We start from the raw sequence: 9,244 nt of genomic DNA on the forward strand, positions 1-9,244 counted from the left end.
GCTTTGTCTCGCCGTTCTAGTCTCAGCTCATGCGTCACCTCCCAGCCTGCCCAATCTTAAACTGCCCCCTCTCCCACATTACCCTGTTAACTGCTTTCACAACACTTTGAACAACCTTAAAATGTTTTGTTATTTGTTGACATATACGCAGTCTCTTTTTTGCTAGAATGTACGTCCCGTGAGAACAGGGACCTCGTGTGTATTTTTCACCACTGTACTAATGCCTAGCCCAGCATCTGCACGGAGTATAAGCTCAGTAAATATGTGTTGAAAAATTAAATGAAGAACGGAAACTATCTACTGAAAAGCCTCTCCCCTTCTCTCAAACCCCCTGCTAGTCTTCATTATAATCAGTAGAGGGCAGCAAAGACCCTGAGTTATCTAACTTCTGGGATTTATGCCAGAAAACTTACTCCCCTTTGCCAAATAGCAGAGCCAGGTTTATCGGAATTTCAGGAAAACGTCCAGCCTTACAAACTCTTTCTTTTCCTTGTTCCTGAAACCTTCTCCACTCTGAACCATTTACAGATTTTTTTTTTTTAAGGATTTCAGGCTGTTAATGCTCCTTAGGAAATGAAAGCAGATGTTGTATTGACAAAGCCAAAGAGAAACCCAGTGGCCTGGAGCCTGTACCTTCCTGCCTGACAAGTTAGTATGGAAAAAAAATCCCTCCTATCCTAGCTGACAGCTGTTTGGGACTTACGGATTTACAGCTCTCCCTTATGGTGTGTGGGGAGGAGTAGGTACCAGCGAGGCAGCTGCTGTTTGTTTTTGAGCACTTGCAAGAGCAAGCTGTGTGTATTTATAGTTCTGTCTTCTGCTCGTATCTGTTTCTGCTTATTCTGTCTTCTCTTTTTGTTTGACAATCCTCCCACCCAGGGCAAGAACCTCAACATCTCCTGCCTGTGTGGGCTCCCATGGTACCTTCACTATTACCTGCACACTGAACCCGGGTAATCAGCAGTAGAGTCCGAACCTTAGAATGGTGTTTTCATTCACTTTCTGCCCAGCAAATATATACTGGGACCTATGATGTACCAGACCTGGGTCTGTGCTCTGTGGGTACAGATGGTCCAATTGATTGAAAGAATAGTTACTAGAATCAAAAGGGAGGCAGGGTTTCTCAACCTCAGCACTATTGACATTTGGACTAGATAATTCTTTCTAGTAGGCACATTCTAGGATGTTTAGCAACATCCCTGGCCTCTACCCATTAGAAGCAGGTAGCACCCACGTCCTAAGTTGTGATAACCAAAAGCATTTCCAGACACTGATGAATGTCCCCTGAGGGGCAAATTCCCACCCCTAATCTTGAAAACCACTGTCTTAAGGATCATGGTGGATACCTCTTGGGGTATCCTTCCAGCCTTGAGTCAATGACCACTTTCTCCCAGCACTGCTGCTCCCTATCCCATACTTGCCCTATGGACTTGGTGGATTGGACATAGCACCCAACTTAGGCCTCTTAGCTTCTCTCCTTTTGGAATTTGAAATGAGGACCAAGGGACTGACTACCACCTGGGTTCTTTGTGGGGCCAACACTTCAGTGAAAATTTAGAAGGTGTGGGTGGATGTATGATAACCTGGGGCCAAAGAAGCAGAGACATCCTACTGCAGAGATAAGAATTAAATAGATCACAGAGAAACACGGAGGAAGAAGCAGAGAGAAGTCACCTGGTTCTAGCACTTCCCAGTCCTAGTACTTCCTAAGGACAGGCTAAACTTCCTGCCTTTCGTGGTTTAAGGCATTCCTGTACATTTATAACTAATTCCTCTTTTGTGCTAGGGCAGTGTGTTGGGTTTTTTTTTTTTTTCCTTCCTGTTACTGGCAAAATGAATCCTAACTAGTACATTCTCTGTGGCCTGGAACTGAAATCATAACCAAAAAACAGGGATCAGGGCAGTTGAGGGAGCAGTTTCTAACCCTCAAGGCAGCTCCACCCACCTAAGCACTTGTGCCCCATTCTCCTTTCTCTACCAAACAGCTTCCTCACCCTCTCTATAGTTTTTTCTTATCTTAACCTTGGCTTATACATGGCCTGGCGTGCCATGTCCTCAACTCAACTGCCGGCTGTCCCTTCACCATCGGCTTGACTGCTAACAGCAAGCCCAGGCCGGGTTTCTTGGCTCAGATTCCTGAGCAAGTGAGACAGATTGGCTCATGTGGCAAACACCGTTGGCTGCCCATCCAACAACCATCCCTCCCAATCAGTTTTGTTCAGGTAAACAATCCCAAGTGATGAATCAGAATTGGATTGTAAGGGCAATCTGCTCAGGGGCTTATGGGAAGGAATTTTATCCTTGATTTAAGAGGGCAAAACCCAAAAATCCCCTTCGTGCCTACTTTGGATGTGTTGTGTGAGGATATGATACATGAAGCCATGGTAGCCATTTTGCAACCATGAAGTAAAGCCAAGAGAACTACAGAGGAACTGACAGGAGCAGACTATAACATCTTTGAGCTACCAAATAACCAACTCTGGAGCCATTTGCCTTTAGACTTCTTGTTACCCGAGCTAATTAGGTGTCCTTGCAGCGTAAGCTACTTTGACTAGGGTATCCTGTTACTTGAAGCCAAATGGATCCCAACCGATATGGTATAGCTCATCTTTTCAGGCCAGGTCACTCAGGCCCTAGGTGACTAGCTGGCTACCCTGTAGATTGATTGCCTTGGAGTCACACACCTTCCTCTGGTCCCTGTGTTCATCACTCCCCCAGCCTTTTATTATGAAAAATTTTAAACCTACAGAAAAGTTGAGGAAATAATACAATGAACACTCAAATATCCTTCACCTAGATTCACCAATTGTTAACATTTAGCTGCATACATTCATTGTACCTATTTTCATGAATGTGGGGCTATTTTTTGATTGAATCATTTGAAAGTGGGTTAGAGAGTTTATGAAGCTTCACCCCAAAACACTTCAGCATTTATCTCCTGAGAAACAAGGATATTCTCCTACGTAACCAAGTTGTCATTATAATAGATTTAATATTGATTATATTATTCTCTGATATAAAAATCTTATTAAATTTCTTCAAATTTCCCAGTAATGTCCTTCAGAGCTTTTTTTGGTTTCTTTTGTCTTATTTTTGTCCTTATCTAGGATTCATCGAGAATCACCTGCTGTTTTAATGGTACTATCTCTATAGGCTCCTTTACTCTAAAATAGTTCTCCTGCCTTTTTTTTTTTTTTTTTTGGTCTTTCCTGTCATTGACTTTCAACCAGTTCTTTTATGGAATGTAAAAAAAAACACCCCACAATTTGGATTGTCTGATTATTTCATCAGGATTAGATTTAGTTAAAGATCTTTAACAAAAACTCTATAGAGGTGATGTTGGGTCCTTCTCAGGGTGTCACAACAAGAGATACATGATGCCATTGTGTCCTATTATTGGTCATGCTAAGTTTAATCAGTTGATTAAGGTGCTGTCTGCTAGAATTCTCCATTGTAAAGGCATCTTTTTCCCCTTTATAATTAATAGATAATCTGTGGGATGGTACTTTGAGAATGTGAGAATATCTTGTTCTCCAACAACTTTCATCCAATGTTTTAGTAGCCATTAATAAACCTTGCCCAAATCAACTATTATATTAGTGATTACAAAAAATCACAAATTTACATCATTTCTTCTATAGTTATTAGCTGTCATTCTACTGTTTTTAAAAAAAGAGCTGTCTCTTCCCTCACACTCACTTTTTAAATTTTCTTGAATATCATTATGAACTCAGATTATTCATTACCACCAAGTTTCTTTTTGGTTTTCAATTTGTCCCAAATTTGGCCCTTCAAGGTGGAAGCCCCTTCCAGCTGGTCTGTGTCTTTCTGACATATCCGCATCAGTTTTGAGCAATTATTTGTTCTCTAGCAGAGGAAGTCCCAAACTCATCTTGTACTTTCCTTGAGCCAGTAGAATCAGCCATTTCGCCAAAAAGCCTTGGTTCCTTTTAGTGGGAACTAGTTCTTAGAAAGCAAAAACTGGGTGGTTGGAGTGCTCATTGCTATGGAGATGTCATTGCTTCCAGGCCCTGTCAGTGGACAGAGCCAGGAAGTATATTTTATTTTAATGCATGACTTAATCTTGATCCCACACCTCCAATCCAACACCACCGGTTCTTCCTCTGTCCCCTCAGTGCATATTTCTTTCTCCTTTCTCCAATAGTGAGAACCCTGGTTTTCACCAACAGCAATCTATTTACTCATTTGCTCCTCCCTACAATACTCCCAATAGTATCGGAATTACTACATCAATGCCACTACCAACCACAAACCTACTGATGAAGTTGAATATTGTTTGCAGCTTTTTTTTATCCTTAGAATATAGCCCACTAAAGGTAAAGGTCTGTTTAAAAACCTTTAAACCTTGAAATAGGTTCATTTGTTTCTCTTTATATTCAATGCTACAGTTTTCCTAGGTTTGTTGATTTAATATTTTTTCTTTGTGGTAGCAGGCTTTTTAAATAATTTCTTATTTTTTCCAGTTTTATTGAGATATAATTGACGTACAACATTGTGTAAATTTAAGATGTACAACATAATGATTTGATATATGTATATATTGCAAAATGATTACCACAATAAGTTTAGTTAACATCCATCACAAAGATATGGAATGCTTCACGAATTTGTGTGTGATCCTTGGGTAGGGGCCATGCTAATCTTCACTGTATCATTCCAATTTTAGTGTATGTGCTGCTGAAGTGAGCACTAATTTAATTTTCTGAATATGTAAAACAGTAATGTAGTTCAGAAGTCAAAATTATATGGAAAGGTAACTCAGAAGTTTTCTTCAACTCCTGTACATAACCAATTTTATTAGTTTCTGGCTTATCATTTCTTATTTGCAAAAATAAACAAATATATACATGTGTGCATATACATACATATATTCTTATTTTGCCTTCTTTTTTATTCAAATGGTAGTATACTATGGACACTCCTTTGCATGTTATTTTTTTCACTTCATACTGTTTTATGTTATTCATATGCAAGTCTTTTATAGCACTAATTTTTCACTGTGTGGTCTATTTTATTTGCTCTCTCAAATATATTTGGTATTTAGGAAGGTTTTATTTTTAATTTAAAGGTTCCTTTTATACTAATGTTAAAATAACCTTAGTCCCGCCTCATCTTATTTTTGTTATTTTCTATTGGCTTCTCAACAATATGGAAATTAGTTACTTTCTTTTTTCCTCTCTCATCTCTATCCACCAGCATCTCATTTAAATAAATATCCCTTTACTATCATCAGTAACTATAAAACAATCAACAAGTATATTCTACTTTTCATCTCTCTTACCATTCTCCCCTTTTAATTATTGTATAAGATCTACTTTGCCTGGACACACGCTCTTCTTATAACCATCATAGTTTTATAGGAAAATATATATTTAATGCTTACTATCAGTCCGTATGCCAATGTCATTCCATTTGGATTGTCTAGAAAACCTTTCTTTAGTAAATTCTTCAGGAAGGGGACACGGGAGCAATATTCTTTGGTTCTCACGTTCATAATTTGTGGCATGTTGGCTAGATATAAAATCTTTGGCTCATGTTTTCTTTTCTTGAATATCTTCAATATGTTACTCCATTTCTTTTGGAAGAAAGTCTGAAGACAATCTTATTTCTTTCCCATTTACATTACTTGATATTTTGACTAGATGCCCAAATGATTTTTTTCTTTTTTTGTAAAGTCCAGACGTTTTTTCAGAATGTATCGTGATATTGGTCATTCTGGATTGATTTTCCTAGGTACTAGTGTCCAATCTCTTTTTATTTCAGGAAAGTTTTCTTTAATGTTAGCTTTTTAAATTTAAATTACTTTTCAATTTTCATTGCTTTTTATTTTCTTCTTTGTCAGTTTTCTATTATATAGATATTAGAAGAATATCCAACATACATATATATGAAAGTTCACAGAGCCAAAATTATACTAGCTCCTTGAGACCTTATCTTGGATCCCACACACCTACATGTTTACAGGAGTGTGTAAAACCCCCTCCCAGTTTCAGTTGTTGTTTTTTTTGGTGAGGAAGATTGGCCCTGAGCTAACATCTGTGCCAGTCTTCCTCTATTTTGTATGTGGTATGCCACCACAGCATGGCTTGATGATTTGAACCTGAGAACCCTGCACTGCTGAAGTGGAGCATGTGAACCTAACCAGTAGGCCACCAGGCCAGCCCCCAGTTGTTGTTCTTAAATTGGTCTACTTTCCTTGGGTAAATAGTAAGTACCTATTGTCAGTTTTAGAGGTCTCCTGTTCTCAGATCTGTCAAATACCACATTGCTTCCTCCTGCACAGATACTGATACAATGTGAGTCTTTACCTACAGGTAGTTTTCCTCCACCTGCTCATAATTTGGGGTTCATGAGGATATCTTGTTCATCTAGATCTGTTGAAGATGTTGACATTGGGCTTTGGGTTTTGCCATTAGAGTTGATCTGTCCTCTTTTATGGGAGCAGGGGGATTTAGGAAGATTTAAAAACCTCACTGCCACTGCTACTATCTTCCCATAATTTTCTCCATTGATTTATTTATTCATTCATGTACTCAACAAATAATTTTGAGCCCTGAATTGCAACATCGTATGCCTCTTTAGATTCTCTTGGTGCCATTAACTTTGAGAACCATGCTGCCTGTTCTGCCCCAACTGTGGTTGTAAATACCTGCTGCCACTTAGGCCCATAGGATTCTGCCACCCTGGGCTGACCATTCATTACTGGGGGTGGTCAGGAAAACCTCTTCTCCACTGCATCTATGCAGCCATACTGAATAGCTACATGCCCTGTGTTTGTTGCTTCTCTTGCTACTTCTGGACTTAGATAAAATGCCACAGCACAGGGCGTTTAATCTGGCTTCCCAATTCGCTGATGAAAGGATTGCATAAAGCAACACGAAGCATGGGAGAGTTAACTCTCCATGGGCCAAACCATGACCAGAGGGAAATAGAAAAAAGAAAGGAGCTGGACAGATAGAGTCCCTCTCCCTTCTCCCTCCTATGGACTATTACAAGGCACATTTTCTTTGTTCTGCTTATCCTGAGACATCCATGAGGCTCACAAAGGCATCATCTGCTAGCCAAGGAGCGCTCCATGACACTGTACCTCCTCCACCTAGAGGAAGTGCCTATTCTAATTCACACAAGAGTCAGATATAGGCTAGCAGCTGCCCTGCCGAGGTGTAGAGGTGTATAAACAAAGATGGGCACCTAGTACAAAGGATAGGGAGCTCAGATATCATCAAGTCTGACTCACCACCCAGTTCCTTCTATTGTTTCCTTGCCACACGGTCCACACTCTGCTGGACTAATCCGTGAGGAGGTGCTCACGATCTCATTTGTAGCTTCAATTGTTTGAAAGTTCTTTCTGTTTATTAATTTTTAAGTCATATTTATTGATCTATAATTTATAATATGTTGTTATAACTATAATTATGTATGCTATATATAATCATATAAACTACAAATATTAATATAAATTATAATTTATATCATAATTATAATACACTATATCATATATAGCATATATTATATAATTGTAAATTATAGTATATAATACAAATTATATTAATTTTATATATTACATAAATATATAATTATATACATATTATAATATTATACATAATATAATTATATATAATATACTATAATTTATAATTATAAATTACATATAATATAACTTATAATCATATACTAAATTATATATAGTATATATATAATTATATATATTATAGTATATATAATTACATATATATAAAATAACTATATTAAGTATATATAATTATATATATAAAATATATATAGTATATATTATATATACTATAATATTATGTATTATACTGTATTATATATGTATACTATAATATTATGTATTATAGTATATAATTATATTATTATATATATAATATAATGACAATATAAACTATAATTTATAATTTAATCTATACTTAATCTTTTCTAGGCATAAATTTAAATGAGTTTTGATAAATGTATATACAGTTGTGTAATCACCAGCACAATCAAGATATAGAATACTTCCATCACTCCGAAAATATCCCTTATGCCACTCTGTACTCAATGCCCTCCTCTCACCTCCAGCAACCACTGATCTGATTTCTGTCTCTATAGTTTTCCTTTTCAATGAATGTCATATAAATAGAATCATACAATATGTAACCTTTGTAGTCAGACTTCTTGTGATTCAGTCATGTTGTTGCACATATCAGTAGTTTGTTACTTTTATTGCTGAATTTTTTTCCATCTTATGGATGTACCACAGCTTGTTTATCCATTCACTATTGATGGACATATGGATTGTTTCCAGTTTTTGGTGATTTTGAATAAAGCTATTATAAATATTTGTGTACAGATCTTTTTGTGGGCATATGCTTTCATTTTCTTGGGTAAATATCTAAGAATGCAATTGCTGGGTCATATAGCAAGTGTATGTTTAACTTGATAAACAACTTCCAAAAGTTTCAACGGTGCCTGTATCGTTTGATATCCTACCAGCTCTATATAAGATTATTTTTTGTTAATTTTTAAAATTTGACAAGTACTATATGAACCCATTCTCATTACTTAAATAAGTCAATCAATACAGAAATGCAAATATCTCATTTCTCTTCTCCTCAATCCTTCTCCACTCTTTAAACGTGGCCACTGTGATCAGTTTGGTGTATAGAAAAATTCTTTCTTATATTGAAAAGAATTAGATGCTCTTTGAGGAACCACCACTACCACCAAATTCTAATACCTACTAGAATGTGTGGTATGGTGGCAAGACTATTGGCATTTGTGTCAGCCACACTTGAATTTTGATCCTGGATCTGCCACTTTCTAGCTACAAACAAAACTTGAAACTAGCAGCATGCATATGCTGCTTATAATTAAGATGAAGATTAGTTAAATAGACGTAAAATATATAGGTAATATATAAAAATATTTAAATATATAAATATTACATATATTTGAGTTTTCATTTGGCGTTTCTAATTTTTCTGCCATTTCTGGGCAGGAAATTTTAACACAGTAATATATCAGACTGCCTTGGATCCCAGACAAGGCATATAAGTGTAAAATATTCATCTGGACCTTAGTTGTCCTTAAAAGTCTTCAGGAAAGCCTTCAGAAGATGAAGAACAGGAGCAGGGACTAAGTGATCCTATAAAAGATATATGTAGACCATTTTTAACATTTATAAATTAGCTATAATTGACCAAATGCAGTCATGGGTTTAAAA

At 36.7% G+C, this 9,244-nt stretch overlaps 1 non-coding gene across 1 annotated transcript; it reads right to left on the reverse strand.

The window, feature by feature from the left end:
* Window positions 1-4,604: 4,604 nt before the first annotated feature.
* LOC147917233 (U6 spliceosomal RNA) lies at window positions 4,605-4,711 on the reverse strand. Its single transcript, XR_015552108.1, has one exon. It is a non-coding gene; the product is annotated as a U6 spliceosomal RNA (small nuclear RNA).
* Window positions 4,712-9,244: the final 4,533 nt, after the last annotated feature.

Source organism: Ceratotherium simum, chromosome 4 (assembly GCF_057802395.1).
Source record: "Ceratotherium simum simum isolate JZ-2026a chromosome 4, ASM5780239v1, whole genome shotgun sequence".
Classification (NCBI taxonomy): Eukaryota; Metazoa; Chordata; class Mammalia; order Perissodactyla; family Rhinocerotidae; genus Ceratotherium; species Ceratotherium simum.